The following is a 21,937-nucleotide window of genomic DNA, read 5'->3' as shown; positions in this document are numbered from 1 at the left end:
ATACATTAGGAAAGTGCAAAGTTTCTGGCAGTGATGTTGTATTGCTTATGAGCAATATGTTCCTGTTGCAATGGAAGGCAGACTGCTTTTGATTCAGTTGCATGCTGTATTAGATACATAGGTTCAACTTGGGTCAAATACTAAGATTAAAGCATCGGCCAAAAATAAACATTCCTCACATGCGTAATGTTCCTTGTTTGAATAAGAAAGTAAAAAATGCGACTCTGGTGGGATTCGAACCCACAACCTTTGAATGACTTTGCCAATTCACTTAGAAGTCCAACGCGCTATCCATTGCGCCACAGAGCCAGATGCACATCAACTTGAGTACATTAAGGGATGATCGAAGTTTTGTCAATCCGGTGTTTACTTCACATCATATTATCAAGCCTTCTGGGATACAAGAAAGAATAATTGTTTTCGGAAACATAAAATGTCTGTAGAAGAATCACACTTCTGGGTGAAACCTTGAACTACACCTTTGTTCCTTTAGGGATAAATTCGGAGAATAGGGTATTACAGTATTTTCTTGCCAAGTGAATTGGTTTGGACAACAATTCCATACCTTAATAAAAAAGAACTGGATAAAAAGTGCAGACATACAATTGGTTAACAATACAAAAACACAAAGAGAATATACCATAAATAGCTTTGAAAGAAGATTTTACTTTATATGTCGCTAGAAACAAATGTCTGAGCGTAGGGTGTCGTGTTTTGGTCTATCTCATTTACAGCTATTATAAAGACAATGTTTCTGAAGGAAGGATACATTAGAAAAGTGCCAAGTTTCTGGTAGTGATGTTGTATTGCTTATGAGCAATATGTTCCTGTTGCAATGGAAGGCAGACTGCTTTTGATTCAGTTGCATGCTGTATTAGATACATAGGTTCAACTTGGGTCAAATACTAAGATTAAAGCATCGGCCAAAAATAAACATTCCTCACATGCATAATGTTCCTTGTTTGAATAAGAAAGTAAAAAATGCGACTCTGGTGGGATTCGAACACACAAACTTTGAATGACTTTGCCAATTCACTTAGAAGTCCAACGCGCTATCCATTACACCACAGAGCCAGATGAAAATCAAGTTGCGTACATTAAGGGATGATCGAAGTTTTGTCAATCCAGTGTTTACTTCACATCATATTATCAAGCCTTCTGTGATACAAGAAAGAATAATTGTTTTCTGAAACATAAAATGTCTGTAGAAGAATCACACTTCTGGGTGAAACATTGAACTACACCTTTGTTCCTTTAGGGATAAATTCGGAGAATAGGGTATTACTGTATTTTCTTGCAAACTGAATACGTTTGGACAACAATTCCATACCTTAATAAAAAAGAACTGGATAAAAAGTGCAGCCATACAATTGGTTAACAATACAAAAACACAAAGAGAATATACCATAAATAGCTTTGAAAGAAGATTTTACTTTATATGTCGCTAGAAACAAATGTCTGAGTGTAGGGTGTCGTGTTTTTGGTCTATCTCATTTACAGCTATTATAAAGACAATGTTTCTGAAGGAAGGATACATTAGGAAAGTGCAAAGTTTCTGGCAGTGATGTTGTATTGCTTATGAGCAATATGTTCCTGTTGCAATGGAAGGCAGACTGCTTTTGATTCAGTTGCATGCTGTATTAGATACATAGGTTCAACTTGGGTCACATACTAAGATTAAAGCATCGGCCAAAAATAAACATTCCTCACATGCATAATGTTCCTTGTTTGAATAAGAAAGTAAAAAATGCGACTCTGGTGGGATTCGAACCCACAACCTTTGAATGACTTTGCCAATTCACTTAGAAGTCCAACGCGCTATCCATTGCGCCACAGAGCCAGATGACAATCAACTTGCGTACATCAGGGGATGATCGAGGTTTTGTCAATCCAGTGTTTACTTCACATCATATTATCAAGCCTTCTGGGATACAAGAAAGAATAATTGTTTTCTGAAACATAAAATGTCTGTAGAAGAATCACACTTCTGGGTGAAACCTTGAACTACACCTTTGTTCCTTTAGGGATAAATTCGGAGAATAGGGTATTACTGTATTTTCTTGCAAACTGAATACGTTTGGACAACAATTCCATACCTTAATAAAAAAGAACTGGATAAAAAGTGCAGCCATACAATTGGTTAACAATACAAAAACACAAAGAGAATATACCATAAATAGCTTTGAAAGAAGATTTTACTTTATATGTCGCTAGAAACAAATGTCTGAGTGTAGGGTGTCGTGTTTTTGGTCTATCTCATTTACAGCTATTATAAAGACAATGTTTCTGAAGGAAGGATACATTAGGAAAGTGCAAAGTTTCTGGCAGTGATGTTGTATTGCTTATGAGCAATATGTTCCTGTTGCAATGGAAGGCAGACTGCTTTTGATTCAGTTGCATGCTGTATTAGATACATAGGTTCAACTTGGGTCAAATACTAAGATTAAAGCATCGGCCAAAAATAAACATTCCTCACATGCATAATGTTCCTTGTTTGAATAAGAAAGTAAAAAATGCAACTCTGGTGGTATTCAAACCCACAACCTTTGAATGACTTTGCCAATTCACTTAGAAGTCCAACGCGCTATCCATTCCGCCACAGATCCAGATGAAAATTAACTTGCGTACATTAAGGGATGATCGAAGTTTTGTCAATCCAGTGTTTACTTCACATCATATTATCAAGCATTCTGGGATACAAGAAAGAATAATTGTTTTCTGAAACATAAAATGTCTGTAGAAGAATCACACTTCTGGGTGAAACATTGAACTACACCTTTGTTCCTTTAGGGATAAATTCGGAGAATAGGGTATTACAGTATTTTCTTGCAAACTGAATACGTTTGGACAACAATTCCATACCTTAATAAAAAAGAACTGGATAAAAAGTGCAGACATACAATTGGTTAACAATACAAAAACACAAAGAGAATATACCATAAATAGCTTTGAAAGAAGATTTTACTTTATATGTCGCTAGAAACAAATGTCTGAGCGTAGGGTGTCGTGTTTTGGTCTATCTCATTTACAGCTATTATAAAGACAATGTTTCTGAAGGAAGGATACATTAGAAAAGTGCCAAGTTTCTGGTAGTGATGTTGTATTGCTTATGAGCAATATGTTCCTGTTGCAATGGAAGGCAGACTGCTTTTGATTCAGTTGCATGCTGTATTAGATACATAGGTTCAACTTGGGTCAAATACTAAGATTAAAGCATCGGCCAAAAATAAACATTCCTCACATGCACAATGTTCCTTGTTTGAATAAGAAAGTAAAAAATGCAACTCTGGTGGTATTCAAACCCACAACCTTTGAATGACTTTGCCAATTCACTTAGAAGTCCAACGCGCTATCCATTCCGCCACAGATCCAGATGAAAATTAACTTGCGTACATTAAGGGATGATCGAAGTTTTGTCAATCCAGTGTTTACTTCACATCATATTATCAAGCATTCTGGGATACAAGAAAGAATAATTGTTTTCTGAAACATAAAATGTCTGTAGAAGAATCACACTTCTGGCTGAAACCTTGAACTACACCTTTGTTCCTTTAGGGATAAATTCGGAGAATAGGGTATTACTGTATTTTCTTGCAAACTGAATACGTTTGGACAACATTTCCATACCTTAATAAAAAAGAACTGGATAAAAAGTGCAGACATGCAATTGGTTAACAATACAAAAACACAAAGAGAATATACCATAAATAGCTTTGAAAGAAGATTTTACTTTATATGTCGCTAGAAACAAATGTCTGAGTGTAGGGTGTCATGTTTTTGGTCTATCTCATTTACAGCTATTATAAAGACAATGTTTCTGAAGGAAGGATACATTAGGAAAGTGCAAAGTTTCTGGCAGTGATGTTGTATTGCTTATGAGCAATATGTTCCTGTTGCCATGGAAGGCAGACTGCTTTTGATTCAGTTGCATGCTGTATTAGATACATAGGTTCAACTTGGGTGAAATACTAAGATTAAAGCATCGGCCAAAAATAAACATTCCTCACATGCATAATGTTCCTTATTTGAATAAGAAAGTAAAAAATGTGACTCTGGTTGGATTCTAACCCACAACCTTTGAATGACTTTGCCAATTCACTTAGAAGTCCAACGCGCTATCCATTGCGCCACAGAGCCAGATGAAAATCCACTTGCATACAGTAAGGGATGATCGAAGTTTTGTCAATCCAGTGTTTACTTCACATCACATTATCAAGCCTTCTGGGATACATGAAAGGATGATTGTTTTCTGAAACATTAAATGTCTGTAGCAAGAATCACAGTTCGGGGTGAAACCTTGAACTGCACCTTTGTTCCTTTAGGGATAAATTCGGAGAATAGGGTATTACTGTATTTTCTTGCAAACTGAATACGTTTGGACAACATTTCCATACCTTAATAAAAAAGAACTGGATAAAAAGTGCAGACATGCAATTGGTTAACAATACAAAAACACAAAGAGAATATACCATAAATAGCTTTGAAAGAAGATTTTACTTTATATGTCGCTAGAAACAAATGTCTGAGTGTAGGGTGTCGTGTTTTTGGTCTATCTCATTTACAGCTATTATAAAGACAATGTTTCTGAAGGAAGGATACATTAGGAAAGTGCAAAGTTTCTGGCAGTGATGTTGTATTGCTTATGAGCAATATGTTCCTGTTGCCATGGAAGGCAGACTGCTTTTGATTCAGTTGCATGCTGTATTAGATACATAGGTTCAACTTGGGTGAAATACTAAGATTAAAGCATCGGCCAAAAATAAACATTCCTCACATGCATAATGTTCCTTATTTGAATAAGAAAGTAAAAAATGTGACTCTGGTTGGATTCTAACCCACAACCTTTGAATGACTTTGCCAATTCACTTAGAAGTCCAACGCGCTATCCATTGCGCCACAGAGCCAGACAAAAATCAACTTGCGTAAATTAAGGGATGATCGAAGTTTTGTCAATCCAGTGTTTACTTCACATCATATTATCAAGCCTTCTGTGATACAAGAAAGAATAATTGTTTTCTGAAACATAAAATGTCTGTAGAAGAATCACACTTCTGGGTGAAACCTTGAACTACACCTTTGTTCCTTTAGGGATAAATTCGGAGAATAGGGTATTACTGTATTTTCTTGCAAACTGAATACGTTTGGACAACAATTTCATACCTTAATAGAAAAGAACTGGATAAAAAGTGCAGCCATACAATTGGTTAACAATACAAAAACACAAAGAGAATATACCATAAATAGCTTTGAAAGAAGATTTTACTTTATATGTCGCTAGAAACAAATGTCTGAGTGTAGGGTGTCGTGTTTTTGGTCTATCTCATTTACAGCTATTATAAAGACAATGTTTCTGAAGGAAGGATACATTAGGAAAGTGCAAAGTTTCTGGCAGTGATGTTGTATTGCTTATGAGCAATATGTTCCTGTTGCAATGGAAGGCAGACTGCTTTTGATTCAGTTGCATGCTGTATTAGATACATAGGTTCAACTTGGGTCAAATACTAAGATTAAAGCATCGGCCAAAAATAGACATTCCTCACATGCATAATGTTCCTTGTTTGAAAAAGAAAGTAAAAAATGCGACTCTGGTGGGATTCGAACCCACAACCTTTGAATGACTTTGCCAATTCACTTAGAAGTCCAACGCGCTATCCATTGCGCCACAGAGCCAGATGACAATCAACTTGCGTACATCAGGGGATGATCGAGGTTTTGTCAATCCAGTGTTTACTTCACATCATATTATCAAGCCTTCTGGGATACAAGAAAGAATAATTGTTTTCTGAAACATAAAATGTCTGTAGAAGAATCACACTTCTGGGTGAAACCTTGAACTACACCTTTGTTCCTTTAGGGATAAATTCGGAGAATAGGGTATTACTGTATTTTCTTGCAAACTGAATACGTTTGGACAACAATTCCATACCTTAATAAAAAAGAACTGGATAAAAAGTGCAGCCATACAATTGGTTAACAATACAAAAACACAAAGAGAATATACCATAAATAGCTTTGAAAGAAGATTTTACTTTATATGTCGCTAGAAACAAATATCTGAGTGTAGGGTGTCGTGTTTTTGGTCTATCTCATTTACAGCTATTATAAAGACAATGTTTCTGAAGGAAGGATACATTAGGAAAGTGCAAAGTTTCTGGCAGTGATGTTGTATTGCTTATGAGCAATATGTTCCTGTTGCCATGGAAGGCAGACTGCTTTTGATTCAGTTGCATGCTGTATTAGATACATAGGTTCAACTTGGGTGAAATACTAAGATTAAAGCATCGGCCAAAAATAAACATTCCTCACATGCATAATGTTCCTTATTTGAATAAGAAAGTAAAAAATGTGACTCTGGTTGGATTCTAACCCACAACCTTTGAATGACTTTGCCAATTCACTTAGAAGTCCAACGCGCTATCCATTGCGCCACAGAGCCAGATGAAAATCCACTTGCATACAGTAAGGGATGATCGAAGTTTTGTCAATCCAGTGTTTACTTCACATCACATTATCAAGCCTTCTGGGATACATGAAAGAATGATTGTTTTCTGAAACATTAAATGTCTGTAGCAAGAATCACAGTTCGGAGTGAAACCTTGAACTGCACCTTTGTTCGCTTGGGGAGAAATTCAGAGAATAGGGTATTACAGTATTTTCTTGCCAAGTGAATTGGTTTGGACAACAATTTCATACCTTAATAAAAAAGAACTGGATAAAAAGTGCAGACATACAATTGGTTAACAATACAAAAACACAAAGAGAATATACCATAAATAGCTTTGAAAGAAGATTTTACTTTATATGTCGCTAGAAACAAATGTCTGAGTGTAGGGTGTCGTGTTTTTGGTCTATCTCATTTACAGCTATTATAAAGACAATGTTTCTGAAGGAAGGATACATTAGGAAAGTGCAAAGTTTCTGGCAGTGATGTTGTATTGCTTATGAGCAATATGTTCCTGTTGCAATGGAAGGCAGACTGCTTTTGATTCAGTTGCATGCTGTATTAGATACATAGGTTCAACTTGGGTCAAATACTAAGATTAAAGCATCGGCCAAAAATAAACATTCCTCACATGCATAATGTTCCTTGTTTGAATTAGAAAGTAAAAAATGCGATTCTGGTGGGATTCGAACCCACAACCTTTGAATGATTTTGCCAATTCACTTAGAAGTCCAACGCGCTATCCATTGCGCCACAGAGCCAGACAAAAATCAACTTGCGTAAATTAAGGGATGATCGAAGTTTTGTCAATCCAGTGTTTACTTCACATCATATTATCAAGCCTTCTGGGATACAAGAAAGAATAATTGTTTTCTGAAACATAAAATGTCTGTAGAAGAATCACACTTCTGGGTGAAACCTTGAACTACACCTTTGTTCCTTTAGGGATAAATTCGGAGAATAGGGTATTACTGTATTTTCTTGCAAACTGAATACGTTTGGACAACAATTTCATACCTTAATAGAAAAGAACTGGATAAAAAGTGCAGCCATACAATTGGTTAACAATACAAAAACACAAAGAGAATATACCATAAATAGCTTTGAAAGAAGATTTTACTTTATATGTCGCTAGAAACAAATGTCTGAGTGTAGGGTGTCGTGTTTTTGGTCTATCTCATTTACAGCTATTATAAAGACAATGTTTCTGAAGGAAGGATACATTAGGAAAGTGCAAAGTTTCTGGCAGTGATGTTGTATTGCTTATGAGCAATATGTTCCTGTTGCAATGGAAGGCAGACTGCTTTTGATTCAGTTGCATGCTGTATTAGATACATAGGTTCAACTTGGGTCAAATACTAAGATTAAAGCATCGGCCAAAAATAGACATTCCTCACATGCATAATGTTCCTTGTTTGAATAAGAAAGTAAAAAATGCGACTCTGGTGGGATTCAAACCCACAACCTTTGAATGACTTTGCAAATTCACTTAGAAGTCCAACGCGCTATCCATTGCTCCACAGAGCCAGATAAAAATCCACTTGCGTACAGTAAGGGATGATCGAAGTTTTGTCAATCCAATGTTTACTTCACATCATATTATCAAGCCTTCTGGGATACATGAAAGAATGATTGTTTTCTGAAACATGAAATGTCTGTAGCAAGAATCACACTTCTGTGTGAAACCTTGAACTGCACCTTTGTTCGCTTGGGGAGAAATTCAGAGAATAGGGTATAACAGTATTTTCTTGCCAACTGAATACGTTTGGACAACAATTCCATACCTTAATAAAAAAGAACTGGATAAAAAGTGCAGCCATACAATTGGTTAACAATACAAAAACACAAAGAGAATATACCATAAATAGCTTTGAAAGAAGATTTTACTTTATATGTCGCTAGAAACAAATGTCTGAGTGTAGGGTGTCGTGTTTTTGGTCTATCTCATTTACAGCTATTATAAAGACAATGTTTCTGAAGGAAGGATACATTAGGAAAGTGCAAAGTTTTTGGCAGTGATGTTGTATTCCTTATGAGCAATATGTTCCTGTTGCAATGGAAGGCAGACTGCTTTTGATTCAGTTGCATGCTGTATTAGATACATAGGTTCAACTTGGGTGAAATACTAAGATTAAAGCATCGGCCAAAAATAAACATTCCTCACATGCATAATGTTCCTTATTTGAATAAGAAAGTAAAAAATGCGACTCTGGTTGGATTCGAACCCACAACCTTTGAATGACTTTGCCAATTCACTTAGAAGTCCAACGCGCTATCATTTGCGCCACAGAGCCAGATGAAAATCCACTTGCATACAGTAAGGGATGATCGAAGTTTTGTCAATCCAGTGTTTACTTCACATCACATTATCAAGCCTTCTGGGATACATGAAAGAATGATTGTTTTCTGAAACATTAAATGTCTGTAGCAAGAATCACAGTTCGGGGTGAAACCTTGAACTGCACCTTTGTTCGCTTGGGGAGAAATTCAGAGAATAGGGTATTACAGTATTTTCTTGCCAAGTGAATTGGTTTGGACAACAATTTCATACCTTAATAAAAAAGAACTGGATAAAAAGTGCAGACATACAATTGGTTAACAATACAAAAACACAAAGAGAATATACCATAAATAGCTTTGAAAGAAGATTTTACTTTATATGTCGCTAGAAACAAATGTCTGAGTGTAGGGTGTCGTGTTTTTGGTCTATCTCATTTACAGCTATTATAAAGACAATGTTTCTGAAGGAAGGATACATTAGGAAAGTGCAAAGTTTCTGGCAGTGATGTTGTATTGCTTATGAGCAATATGTTCCTGTTGCAATGGAAGGCAGACTGCTTTTGATTCAGTTGCATGCTGTATTAGATACATAGGTTCAACTTGGGTCAAATACTAAGATTAAAGCATCGGCCAAAAATAAACATTCCTCACATGCATAATGTTCCTTGTTTGAATTAGAAAGTAAAAAATGCAATTCTGGTGGGATTCGAACCCATAACCTTTGAATGACTTTGCCAATTTACTTAGAAGTCCAACGCGCTATCCATTGCGCCACAGAGCCAGACAAAAATCAACTTGCGTAAATTAAGGGATGATCGAAGTTTTGTCAATCCAGTGTTTACTTCACATCATATTATCAAGCCTTCTGGGATACAAGAAAGAATAATTGTTTTCTGAAACATAAAATGTCTGTAGAAGAATCACACTTCTGGGTGAAACCTTGAACTACACCTTTGTTCCTTTAGGGATAGATTCGGAGAATAGGGTATTACTGTATTTTCTTGCAAACTGAATACGTTTGGACAACAATTCCATACCTTAATAAAAAAGAACTGGATAAAAAGTGCAGCCATACAATTGGTTAACAATACAAAAACACAAAGAGAATATACCATAAATAGCTTTGAAAGAAGATTTTACTTTATATGTCGCTAGAAACAAATGTCTGAGTGTAGGGTGTCGTGTTTTTGGTCTATCTCATTTACAGCTATTATAAAGACAATGTTTCTGAAGGAAGGATACATTAGGAAAGTGCAAAGTTTCTGGCAGTGATGTTGTATTGCTTATGAGCAATATGTTCCTGTTGCAATGGGAGGCAGACTGCTTTTGATTCAGTTGCATGCTGTATTAGATAGATAGGTTCAACTTGGGTCAAATACTAAGATTAAAGCATCGGCCAAAAATAAACATTCCTCACATGCATAATGTTCCTTGTTTGAATAAGAAAGTAAAAAATGCGACTCTGGTGGGATTCGAACCCATAACCTTTGAATGACTTTGCCAATTCACTTAGAAGTCCAACGCGCTATCCATTGCGCCACAGAGCCAGATGAAAATCAACTTGCGTACATTAAGGGATGATCGAAGTTTTGTCAATCCAGTGTTTACTTCACATCATATTATCAAGCCTTCTGGGATACAAGAAAGAATAATTGTTTTCTGAAACATAAAATGTCTGTAGAAGAATCACACTTCTGGGTGAAACCTTGAACTACACCTTTGTTCCTTTAGGGATAAATTCGGAGAATAGGGTATTACTGTATTTTCTTGCAAACTGAATACGTTTGGACAACAATTCCATACCTTAATAAAAAAGAACTGGATAAAAAGTGCAGCCATACAATTGGTTAACAATACAAAAACACAAAGAGAATATACCATAAATAGCTTTGAAAGAAGATTTTACTTTATATGTCGCTAGAAACAAATGTCTGAGTGTAGGGTGTCGTGTTTTTGGTCTATCTCATTTACAGCTATTATAAAGACAATGTTTCTGAAGGAAGGATACATTAGGAAAGTGCAAAGTTTCTGGCAGTGATGTTGTATTGCTTATGAGCAATATGTTCCTGTTGCAATGGAAGGCAGACTGCTTTTGATTCAGTTGCATGCTGTATTAGATACATTGGTTCAACTTGGGTCAAATACTAAGATTAAAGCATCGGCCAAAAATAAACATTCCTCACATGCATAATGTTCCTTGTTTGAATAAGAAAGTAAAAAATACGACTCTGGTGGGATTCGAACCCACAACCTTTGAATGACTTTGCCAATTCACTTAGAAGTCCAACGCGCTATCCATTGCGCCACAGAGCCAGATGAAAATCAACTTGCGTACATTAAGGGATGATCGAAGTTTTGTCAATCCAGTGTTTACTTCACATCATATTATCAAGCCTTCTGGGATACAAGAAAGAATAATTGTTTTCTGAAACATAAAATGTCTGTAGAAGAATCACACTTCTGGGTGAAACCTTGAACTACACCTTTGTTCCTTTAGGGATAAATTCGGAGAATAGGGTATTACTGTATTTTCTTGCAAACTGAATACGTTTGGACAACAATTCCATACCTTAATAAAAAAGAACTGGATAAAAAGTGCAGCCATACAATTGGTTAACAATACAAAAACACAAAGAGAATATACCATAAATAGCTTTGAAAGAAGATTTTACTTTATATGTCGCTAGAAACAAATGTCTGAGTGTAGGGTGTCGTGTTTTTGGTCTATCTCATTTACAGCTATTATAAAGACAATGTTTCTGAAGGAAGGATACATTAGGAAAGTGCAAAGTTTCTGGCAGTGATGTTGTATTGCTTATGAGCAATATGTTCCTGTTGCAATGGAAGGCAGACTGCTTTTGATTCAGTTGCATGCTGTATTAGATACATAGGTTCAACTTGGGTCAAATACTAAGATTAAAGCATCGGCCAAAAATAAACATTCCTCACATGCATAATGTTCCTTGTTTGAATAAGAAAGTAAAAAATGCGACTCTGGTGGGATTCGAACCCACAACCTTTGAAAGACTTTGCCAATTCACTTAGAAGTCCAACGCGCTATCCATTGCGCCACAGAGCCAGATGCACATCAATTTGAGTACATTAAGGGATGATCGAAGTTTTGTCAATCCGGTGTTTACTTCACATCATATTATCAAGCCTTCTGGGATACAAGAAAGAATAATTGTTTTCGGAAACATAAAATGTCTGTAGAAGAATCACACTTCTGGGTGAAACCTTGAACTACACCTTTGTTCCTTTAGGGATAAATTCGGAGAATAGGGTATTACAGTATTTTCTTGCCAAGTGAATTGGTTTGGACAACAATTCCATACCTTAATAAAAAAGAACTGGATAAAAAGTGCAGACATACAATTGGTTAACAATACAAAAACACAAAGAGAATATACCATAAATAGCTTTGAAAGAAGATTTTACTTTATATGTCGCTAGAAACAAATGTCTGAGCGTAGGGTGTCGTGTTTTGGTCTATCTCATTTACAGCTATTATAAAGACAATGTTTCTGAAGGAAGGATACATTAGAAAAGTGCCAAGTTTCTGGTAGTGATGTTGTATTGCTTATGAGCAATATGTTCCTGTTGCAATGGAAGGCAGACTGCTTTTGATTCAGTTGCATGCTGTATTAGATACATAGGTTCAACTTGGGTCAAATACTAAGATTAAAGCATCGGCCAAAAATAAACATTCCTCACATGCATAATGTTCCTTGTTTGAATAAGAAAGTAAAAAATGCGACTCTGGTGGGATTCGAACACACAAACTTTGAATGACTTTGCCAATTCACTTAGAAGTCCAACGCGCTATCCATTGCACCACAGAGCCAGATGAAAATCAAGTTGCGTACATTAAGGGATGATCGAAGTTTTGTCAATCCAGTGTTTACTTCACATCATATTATCAAGCCTTCTGGGATACAAGAAAGAATAATTGTTTTCTGAAACATAAAATGTCTGTAGAAGAATCACACTTCTGGGTGAAACATTGAACTACACCTTTGTTTCTTTAGGGATAAATTCGGAGAATAGGGTATTACTGTATTTTCTTGCAAACTGAATACGTTTGGACAACAATTCCATACCTTAATAAAAAAGAACTGGATAAAAAGTGCAGCCATACAATTGGTTAACAATACAAAAACACAAAGAGAATATACCATAAATAGCTTTGAAAGAAGATTTTACTTTATATGTCGCTAGAAACAAATGTCTGAGTGTAGGGTGTCGTGTTTTTGGTCTATCTCATTTACAGCTATTATAAAGACAATGTTTCTGAAGGAAGGATACATTAGGAAAGTGCAAAGTTTCTGGCAGTGATGTTGTATTGCTTATGAGCAATATGTTCCTGTTGCAATGGAAGGCAGACTGCTTTTGATTCAGTTGCATGCTGTATTAGATACATAGGTTCAACTTGGGTCACATACTAAGATTAAAGCATCGGCCAAAAATAAACATTCCTCACATGCATAATGTTCCTTGTTTGAATAAGAAAGTAAAAAATGCGACTCTGGTGGGATTCGAACCCACAACCTTTGAATGACTTTGCCAATTCACTTAGAAGTCCAACGCGCTATCCATTGCGCCACAGAGCCAGATGACAATCAACTTGCGTACATCAGGGGATGATCGAGGTTTTGTCAATCCAGTGTTTACTTCACATCATATTATCAAGCCTTCTGGGATACAAGAAAGAATAATTGTTTTCTGAAACATAAAATGTCTGTAGAAGAATCACACTTCTGGGTGAAACCTTGAACTACACCTTTGTTCCTTTAGGGATAAATTCGGAGAATAGGGTATTACTGTATTTTCTTGCAAACTGAATACGTTTGGACAACAATTCCATACCTTAATAAAAAAGAACTGGATAAAAAGTGCAGCCATACAATTGGTTAACAATACAAAAACACAAACAGAATATACCATAAATAGCTTTGAAAGAAGATTTTACTTTATATGTCGCTAGAAACAAATGTCTGAGTGTAGGGTGTCGTGTTTTTGGTCTATCTCATTTACAGCTATTATAAAGACAATGTTTCTGAAGGAAGGATACATTAGGAAAGTGCAAAGTTTCTGGCAGTGATGTTGTATTGCTTATGAGCAATATGTTCCTGTTGCAATGGAAGGCAGACTGCTTTTGATTCAGTTGCATGCTGTATTAGATACATAGGTTCAACTTGGGTCAAATACTAAGATTAAAGCATCGGCCAAAAATAAACATTCCTCACATGCGTAATGTTCCTTGTTTGAATAAGAAAGTAAAAAATGCGACTCTGGTGGGATTCGAACCCACAACCTTTGAATGACTTTGCCAATTCACTTAGAAGTCCAACGCGCTATCCATTGCGCCACAGAGCCAGATGCACATCAACTTGAGTACATTAAGGGATGATCGAAGTTTTGTCAATCCGGTGTTTACTTCACATCATATTATCAAGCCTTCTGGGATACAAGAAAGAATAATTGTTTTCGGAAACATAAAATGTCTGTAGAAGAATCACACTTCTGGGTGAAACCTTGAACTACACCTTTGTTCCTTTAGGGATAAATTCGGAGAATAGGGTATTACAGTATTTTCTTGCCAAGTGAATTGGTTTGGACAACAATTCCATACCTTAATAAAAAAGAACTGGATAAAAAGTGCAGACATACAATTGGTTAACAATACAAAAACACAAAGAGAATATACCATAAATAGCTTTGAAAGAAGATTTTACTTTATATGTCGCTAGAAACAAATGTCTGAGCGTAGGGTGTCGTGTTTTGGTCTATCTCATTTACAGCTATTATAAAGACAATGTTTCTGAAGGAAGGATACATTAGAAAAGTGCCAAGTTTCTGGTAGTGATGTTGTATTGCTTATGAGCAATATGTTCCTGTTGCAATGGAAGGCAGACTGCTTTTGATTCAGTTGCATGCTGTATTAGATACATAGGTTCAACTTGGGTCAAATACTAAGATTAAAGCATCGGCCAAAAATAAACATTCCTCACATGCATAATGTTCCTTGTTTGAATGAGAAAGTAAAAAATGCGACTCTGGTGGGATTCGAACACACAAACTTTGAATGACTTTGCCAATTCACTTAGAAGTCCAACGCGCTATCCATTACACCACAGAGCCAGATGAAAATCAAGTTGCGTACATTAAGGGATGATCGAAGTTTTGTCAATCCAGTGTTTACTTCACATCATATTATCAAGCCTTCTGTGATACAAGAAAGAATAATTGTTTTCTGAAACATAAAATGTCTGTAGAAGAATCACACTTCTGGGTGAAACATTGAACTACACCTTTGTTCCTTTAGGGATAAATTCGGAGAATAGGGTATTACTGTATTTTCTTGCAAACTGAATACGTTTGGACAACAATTCCATACCTTAATAAAAAAGAACTGGATAAAAAGTGCAGCCATACAATTGGTTAACAATACAAAAACACAAAGAGAATATACCATAAATAGCTTTGAAAGAAGATTTTACTTTATATGTCGCTAGAAACAAATGTCTGAGTGTAGGGTGTCGTGTTTTTGGTCTATCTCATTTACAGCTATTATAAAGACAATGTTTCTGAAGGAAGGATACATTAGGAAAGTGCAAAGTTTCTGGCAGTGATGTTGTATTGCTTATGAGCAATATGTTCCTGTTGCAATGGAAGGCAGACTGCTTTTGATTCAGTTGCATGCTGTATTAGATACATAGGTTCAACTTGGGTCACATACTAAGATTAAAGCATCGGCCAAAAATAAACATTCCTCACATGCATAATGTTCCTTGTTTGAATAAGAAAGTAAAAAATGCGACTCTGGTGGGATTCGAACCCACAACCTTTGAATGACTTTGCCAATTCACTTAGAAGTCCAACGCGCTATCCATTGCGCCACAGAGCCAGATGACAATCAACTTGCGTACATCAGGGGATGATCGAGGTTTTGTCAATCCAGTGTTTACTTCACATCATATTATCAAGCCTTCTGGGATACAAGAAAGAATAATTGTTTTCTGAAACATAAAATGTCTGTAGAAGAATCACACTTCTGGGTGAAACCTTGAACTACACCTTTGTTCCTTTAGGGATAAATTCGGAGAATAGGGTATTACTGTATTTTCTTGCAAACTGAATACGTTTGGACAACAATTCCATACCTTAATAAAAAAGAACTGGATAAAAAGTGCAGCCATACAATTGGTTAACAATACAAAAACACAAAGAGAATATACCATAAATAGCTTTGAAAGAAGATTTTACTTTATATGTCGCTAGAAACAAATGTCTGAGTGTAGGGTGTCGTGTTTTTGGTCTATCTCATTTACAGCTATTATAAAGACAATGTTTCTGAAGGAAGGATACATTAGGAAAGTGCAAAGTTTCTGGCAGTGATGTTGTATTGCTTATGAGCAATATGTTCCTGTTGCAATGGAAGGCAGACTGCTTTTGATTCAGTTGCATGCTGTATTAGATACATAGGTTCAACTTGGGTCAAATACTAAGATTAAAGCATCGGCCAAAAATAAACATTCCTCACATGCATAATGTTCCTTGTTTGAATAAGAAAGTAAAAAATGCAACTCTGGTGGTATTCAAACCCACAACCTTTGAATGACTTTGCCAATTCACTTAGAAGTCCAACGCGCTATCCATTCCGCCACAGATCCAGATGAAAATTAACTTGCGTACATTAAGGGATGATCGAAGTTTTGTCAATCCAGTGTTTACTTCACATCATATTATCAAGCATTCTGGGATACAAGAAAGAATAATTGTTTTCTGAAACATAAAATGTCTGTAGAAGAATCACACTTCTGGGTGAAACCTTGAACTACACCTTTGTTCCTTTAGGGATAAATTCGGAGAATAGGGTATTACTGTATTTTCTTGCAAACTGAATACGTTTGGACAACAATTCCATACCTTAATAAAAAAGAACTGGATAAAAAGTGCAGCCATACAATTGGTTAACAATACAAAAACACAAAGAGAATATACCATAAATAGCTTTGAAAGAAGATTTTACTTTATATGTCGCTAGAAACAAATGTCTGAGTGTAGGGTGTCGTGTTTTTGGTCTATCTCATTTACAGCTATTATAAAGACAATGTTTCTGAAGGAAGGATACATTAGGAAAGTGCAAAGTTTCTGGCAGTGATGTTGTATTGCTTATGAGCAATATGTTCCTGTTGCAATGGAAGGCAGACTGCTTTTGATTCAGTTGCATGCTGTATTAGATACATAGGTTCAACTTGGGTCAAATACTAAGATTAAAGCATCGGCCAAAAATAAACATTCCTCACATGCATAATGTTCCTTGTTTGAATAAGAAAGTAAAAAATGCAACTCTGGTGGTATTCAAACCCACAACCTTTGAATGACTTTGCCAATTCACTTAGAAGTCCAACGCGCTATCCATTCCGCCACAGATCCAGATGAAAATTAACTTGCGTACATTAAGGGATGATCGAAGTTTTGTCAATCCAGTGTTTACTTCACATCATATTATCAAGCATTCTGGGATACAAGAAAGAATAATTGTTTTCTGAAACATAAAATGTCTGTAGAAGAATCACACTTCTGGGTGAAACATTGAACTACACCTTTGTTCCTTTAGGGATAAATTCGGAGAATAGGGTATTACAGTATTTTCTTGCAAACTGAATACGTTTGGACAACAATTCCATACCTTAATAAAAAAGAACTGGATAAAAAGTGCAGACATACAATTGGTTAACAATACAAAAACACAAAGAGAATATACCATAAATAGCTTTGAAAGAAGATTTTACTTTATATGTCGCTAGAAACAAATGTCTGAGCGTAGGGTGTCGTGTTTTGGTCTATCTCATTTACAGCTATTATAAAGACAATGTTTCTGAAGGAAGGATACATTAGAAAAGTGCCAAGTTTCTGGTAGTGATGTTGTATTGCTTATGAGCAATATGTTCCTGTTGCAATGGAAGGCAGACTGCTTTTGATTCAGTTGCATGCTGTATTAGATACATAGGTTCAACTTGGGTCAAATACTAAGATTAAAGCATCGGCCAAAAATAAACATTCCTCACATGCACAATGTTCCTTGTTTGAATAAGAAAGTAAAAAATGCAACTCTGGTGGTATTCAAACCCACAACCTTTGAATGACTTTGCCAATTCACTTAGAAGTCCAACGCGCTATCCATTCCGCCACAGATCCAGATGAAAATTAACTTGCGTACATTAAGGGATGATCGAAGTTTTGTCAATCCAGTGTTTACTTCACATCATATTATCAAGCATTCTGGGATACAAGAAAGAATAATTGTTTTCTGAAACATAAAATGTCTGTAGAAGAATCACACTTCTGGCTGAAACCTTGAACTACACCTTTGTTCCTTTAGGGATAAATTCGGAGAATAGGGTATTACTGTATTTTCTTGCAAACTGAATACGTTTGGACAACATTTCCATACCTTAATAAAAAAGAACTGGATAAAAAGTGCAGACATGCAATTGGTTAACAATACAAAAACACAAAGAGAATATACCATAAATAGCTTTGAAAGAAGATTTTACTTTATATGTCGCTAGAAACAAATGTCTGAGTGTAGGGTGTCATGTTTTTGGTCTATCTCATTTACAGCTATTATAAAGACAATGTTTCTGAAGGAAGGATACATTAGGAAAGTGCAAAGTTTCTGGCAGTGATGTTGTATTGCTTATGAGCAATATGTTCCTGTTGCCATGGAAGGCAGACTGCTTTTGATTCAGTTGCATGCTGTATTAGATACATAGGTTCAACTTGGGTGAAATACTAAGATTAAAGCATCGGCCAAAAATAAACATTCCTCACATGCATAATGTTCCTTATTTGAATAAGAAAGTAAAAAATGTGACTCTGGTTGGATTCTAACCCACAACCTTTGAATGACTTTGCCAATTCACTTAGAAGTCCAACGCGCTATCCATTGCGCCACAGAGCCAGATGAAAATCCACTTGCATACAGTAAGGGATGATCGAAGTTTTGTCAATCCAGTGTTTACTTCACATCACATTATCAAGCCTTCTGGGATACATGAAAGGATGATTGTTTTCTGAAACATTAAATGTCTGTAGCAAGAATCACAGTTCGGGGTGAAACCTTGAACTGCACCTTTGTTCCTTTAGGGATAAATTCGGAGAATAGGGTATTACTGTATTTTCTTGCAAACTGAATACGTTTGGACAACATTTCCATACCTTAATAAAAAAGAACTGGATAAAAAGTGCAGACATGCAATTGGTTAACAATACAAAAACACAAAGAGAATATACCATAAATAGCTTTGAAAGAAGATTTTACTTTATATGTCGCTAGAAACAAATGTCTGAGTGTAGGGTGTCGTGTTTTTGGTCTATCTCATTTACAGCTATTATAAAGACAATGTTTCTGAAGGAAGGATACATTAGGAAAGTGCAAAGTTTCTGGCAGTGATGTTGTATTGCTTATGAGCAATATGTTCCTGTTGCCATGGAAGGCAGACTGCTTTTGATTCAGTTGCATGCTGTATTAGATACATAGGTTCAACTTGGGTGAAATACTAAGATTAAAGCATCGGCCAAAAATAAACATTCCTCACATGCATAATGTTCCTTATTTGAATAAGAAAGTAAAAAATGTGACTCTGGTTGGATTCTAACCCACAACCTTTGAATGACTTTGCCAATTCACTTAGAAGTCCAACGCGCTATCCATTGCGCCACAGAGCCAGACAAAAATCAACTTGCGTAAATTAAGGGATGATCGAAGTTTTGTCAATCCAGTGTTTACTTCACATCATATTATCAAGCCTTCTGGGATACAAGAAAGAATAATTGTTTTCTGAAACATAAAATGTCTGTAGAAGAATCACACTTCTGGGTGAAACCTTGAACTACACCTTTGTTCCTTTAGGGATAAATTCGGAGAATAGGGTATTACTGTATTTTCTTGCAAACTGAATACGTTTGGACAACAATTTCATACCTTAATAGAAAAGAACTGGATAAAAAGTGCAGCCATACAATTGGTTAACAATACAAAAACACAAAGAGAATATACCATAAATAGCTTTGAAAGAAGATTTTACTTTATATGTCGCTAGAAACAAATGTCTGAGTGTAGGGTGTCGTGTTTTTGGTCTATCTCATTTACAGCTATTATAAAGACAATGTTTCTGAAGGAAGGATACATTAGGAAAGTGCAAAGTTTCTGGCAGTGATGTTGTATTGCTTATGAGCAATATGTTCCTGTTGCAATGGAAGGCAGACTGCTTTTGATTCAGTTGCATGCTGTATTAGATACATAGGTTCAACTTGGGTCAAATACTAAGATTAAAGCATCGGCCAAAAATAGACATTCCTCACATGCATAATGTTCCTTGTTTGAATAAGAAAGTAAAAAATGCGACTCTGGTGGGATTCAAACCCACAACCTTTGAATGACTTTGCAAATTCACTTAGAAGTCCAACGCGCTATCCATTGCTCCACAGAGCCAGATAAAAATCCACTTGCGTACAGTAAGGGATGATCGAAGTTTTGTCAATCCAATGTTTACTTCACATCATATTATCAAGCCTTCTGGGATACATGAAAGAATGATTGTTTTCTGAAACATGAAATGTCTGTAGCAAGAATCACACTTCTGTGTGAAACCTTGAACTGCACCTTTGTTCGCTTGGGGAGAAATTCAGAGAATAGGGTATAACAGTATTTTCTTGCCAACTGAATACGTTTGGACAACAATTCCATACCTTAATAAAAAAGAACTGGATAAAAAGTGCAGCCATACAATTGGTTAACAATACAAAAACACAAAGAGAATATACCATAAATAGCTTTGAAAGAAGATTTTACTTTATATGTCGCTAGAAACAAATGTCTGAGTGTAGGGTGTCGTGTTTTTGGTCTATCTCATTTACAGCTATTATAAAGACAATGTTTCTGAAGGAAGGATACATTAGGAAAGTGCAAAGTTTTTGGCAGTGATGTTGTATTCCTTATGAGCAATATGTTCCTGTTGCAATGGAAGGCAGACTGCTTTTGATTCAGTTGCATGCTGTATTAGATACATAGGTTCAACTTGGGTGAAATACTAAGATTAAAGCATCGGCCAAAAATAAACATTCCTCACATGCATAATGTTCCTTATTTGAATAAGAAAGTAAAAAATGCGACTCTGGTTGGATTCGAACCCACAACCTTTGAATGACTTTGCCAATTCACTTAGAAGTCCAACGCGCTATCCATTGCGCCACAGAGCCAGATGAAAATCCACTTGCATACAGTAAGGGATGATCGAAGTTTTGTCAATCCAGTGTTTACTTCACATCACATTATCAAGCCTTCTGGGATACATGAAAGAATGATTGTTTTCTGAAACATTAAATGTCTATAGCAAGAATCACAGTTCGGGGTGAAACCTTGAACTGCACCTTTGTTCGCTTGGGGAGAAATTCAGAGAATAGGGTATTACAGTATTTTCTTGCCAAGTGAATTGGTTTGGACAACAATTTCATACCTTAATAAAAAAGAACTGGATAAAAAGTGCAGACATACAATTGGTTAACAATACAAAAACACAAAGAGAATATACCATAAATAGCTTTGAAAGAAGATTTTACTTTATATGTCGCTAGAAACAAATGTCTGAGTGTAGGGTGTCGTGTTTTTGGTCTATCTCATTTACAGCTATTATAAAGACAATGTTTCTGAAGGAAGGATACATTAGGAAAGTGCAAAGTTTCTGGCAGTGATGTTGTATTGCTTATGAGCAATATGTTCCTGTTGCAATGGAAGGCAGACTGCTTTTGATTCAGTTGCATGCTGTATTAGATACATAGGTTCAACTTGGGTCAAATACTAAGATTAAAGCATCGGCCAAAAATAAACATTCCTCACATGCATAATGTTCCTTGTTTGAATTAGAAAGTAAAAAATGCGATTCTGGTGGGATTCGAACCCACAACCTTTGAATGACTTTGCCAATTTACTTAGAAGTCCAACGCGCTATCCATTGCGCCACAGAGCCAGACAAAAAACAACTTGCGTAAATTAAGGGATGATCGAAGTTTTGTCAATCCAGTGTTTACTTCACATCATATTATCAAGCCTTCTGGGATACAAGAAAGAATAATTGTTTTCTGAAACATAAAATGTCTGTAGAAGAATCACACTTCTGGGTGAAACCTTGAACTACACCTTTGTTC

General features: G+C 35.9%; 9 non-coding genes across 9 annotated transcripts; all 9 read right to left on the bottom strand.

Moving 5' to 3' along the window:
- Nucleotides 1–219: 219 nt before the first annotated feature.
- Nucleotides 220–309, bottom strand: TRNAR-UCU (transfer RNA arginine (anticodon UCU)). The gene is given in 2 exon segments: nt 220–255; nt 273–309. It is a non-coding gene; the product is annotated as a tRNA-Arg (tRNA).
- A 1,441-nt stretch (nt 310–1,750) lies between these two features.
- On the bottom strand, nt 1,751–1,840 carry TRNAR-UCU (transfer RNA arginine (anticodon UCU)). The gene is given in 2 exon segments: nt 1,751–1,786; nt 1,804–1,840. It is a non-coding gene; the product is annotated as a tRNA-Arg (tRNA).
- Nucleotides 1,841–5,580: 3,740 nt separating this feature from the next.
- TRNAR-UCU (transfer RNA arginine (anticodon UCU)) lies at nt 5,581–5,670 on the bottom strand. Its single transcript is given in 2 exon segments — nt 5,581–5,616; nt 5,634–5,670. It is a non-coding gene; the product is annotated as a tRNA-Arg (tRNA).
- Nucleotides 5,671–10,179: 4,509 nt separating this feature from the next.
- On the bottom strand, nt 10,180–10,269 carry TRNAR-UCU (transfer RNA arginine (anticodon UCU)). The gene is given in 2 exon segments: nt 10,180–10,215; nt 10,233–10,269. It is a non-coding gene; the product is annotated as a tRNA-Arg (tRNA).
- A 676-nt stretch (nt 10,270–10,945) lies between these two features.
- Nucleotides 10,946–11,035, bottom strand: TRNAR-UCU (transfer RNA arginine (anticodon UCU)). Its single transcript is given in 2 exon segments — nt 10,946–10,981; nt 10,999–11,035. It is a non-coding gene; the product is annotated as a tRNA-Arg (tRNA).
- Nucleotides 11,036–11,711: 676 nt separating this feature from the next.
- On the bottom strand, nt 11,712–11,801 carry TRNAR-UCU (transfer RNA arginine (anticodon UCU)). The gene is given in 2 exon segments: nt 11,712–11,747; nt 11,765–11,801. It is a non-coding gene; the product is annotated as a tRNA-Arg (tRNA).
- Nucleotides 11,802–13,242: 1,441 nt separating this feature from the next.
- On the bottom strand, nt 13,243–13,332 carry TRNAR-UCU (transfer RNA arginine (anticodon UCU)). Its single transcript is given in 2 exon segments — nt 13,243–13,278; nt 13,296–13,332. It is a non-coding gene; the product is annotated as a tRNA-Arg (tRNA).
- A 676-nt stretch (nt 13,333–14,008) lies between these two features.
- TRNAR-UCU (transfer RNA arginine (anticodon UCU)) lies at nt 14,009–14,098 on the bottom strand. Its single transcript is given in 2 exon segments — nt 14,009–14,044; nt 14,062–14,098. It is a non-coding gene; the product is annotated as a tRNA-Arg (tRNA).
- Nucleotides 14,099–15,539: 1,441 nt separating this feature from the next.
- Nucleotides 15,540–15,629, bottom strand: TRNAR-UCU (transfer RNA arginine (anticodon UCU)). Its single transcript is given in 2 exon segments — nt 15,540–15,575; nt 15,593–15,629. It is a non-coding gene; the product is annotated as a tRNA-Arg (tRNA).
- Nucleotides 15,630–21,937: the final 6,308 nt, after the last annotated feature.

Source organism: Ambystoma mexicanum (assembly GCF_040938575.1).
Source record: "Ambystoma mexicanum isolate Mex_15411 chromosome 12 unlocalized genomic scaffold, UKY_AmexF1_1 Mex_chr12_unloc.1, whole genome shotgun sequence".
In the NCBI taxonomy this organism is placed as follows: Eukaryota; Metazoa; Chordata; class Amphibia; order Caudata; family Ambystomatidae; genus Ambystoma; species Ambystoma mexicanum.
The sequence above is the reverse complement of the archived record's forward strand: the minus strand, read 5'-3'. Positions and strand labels throughout refer to the sequence as shown.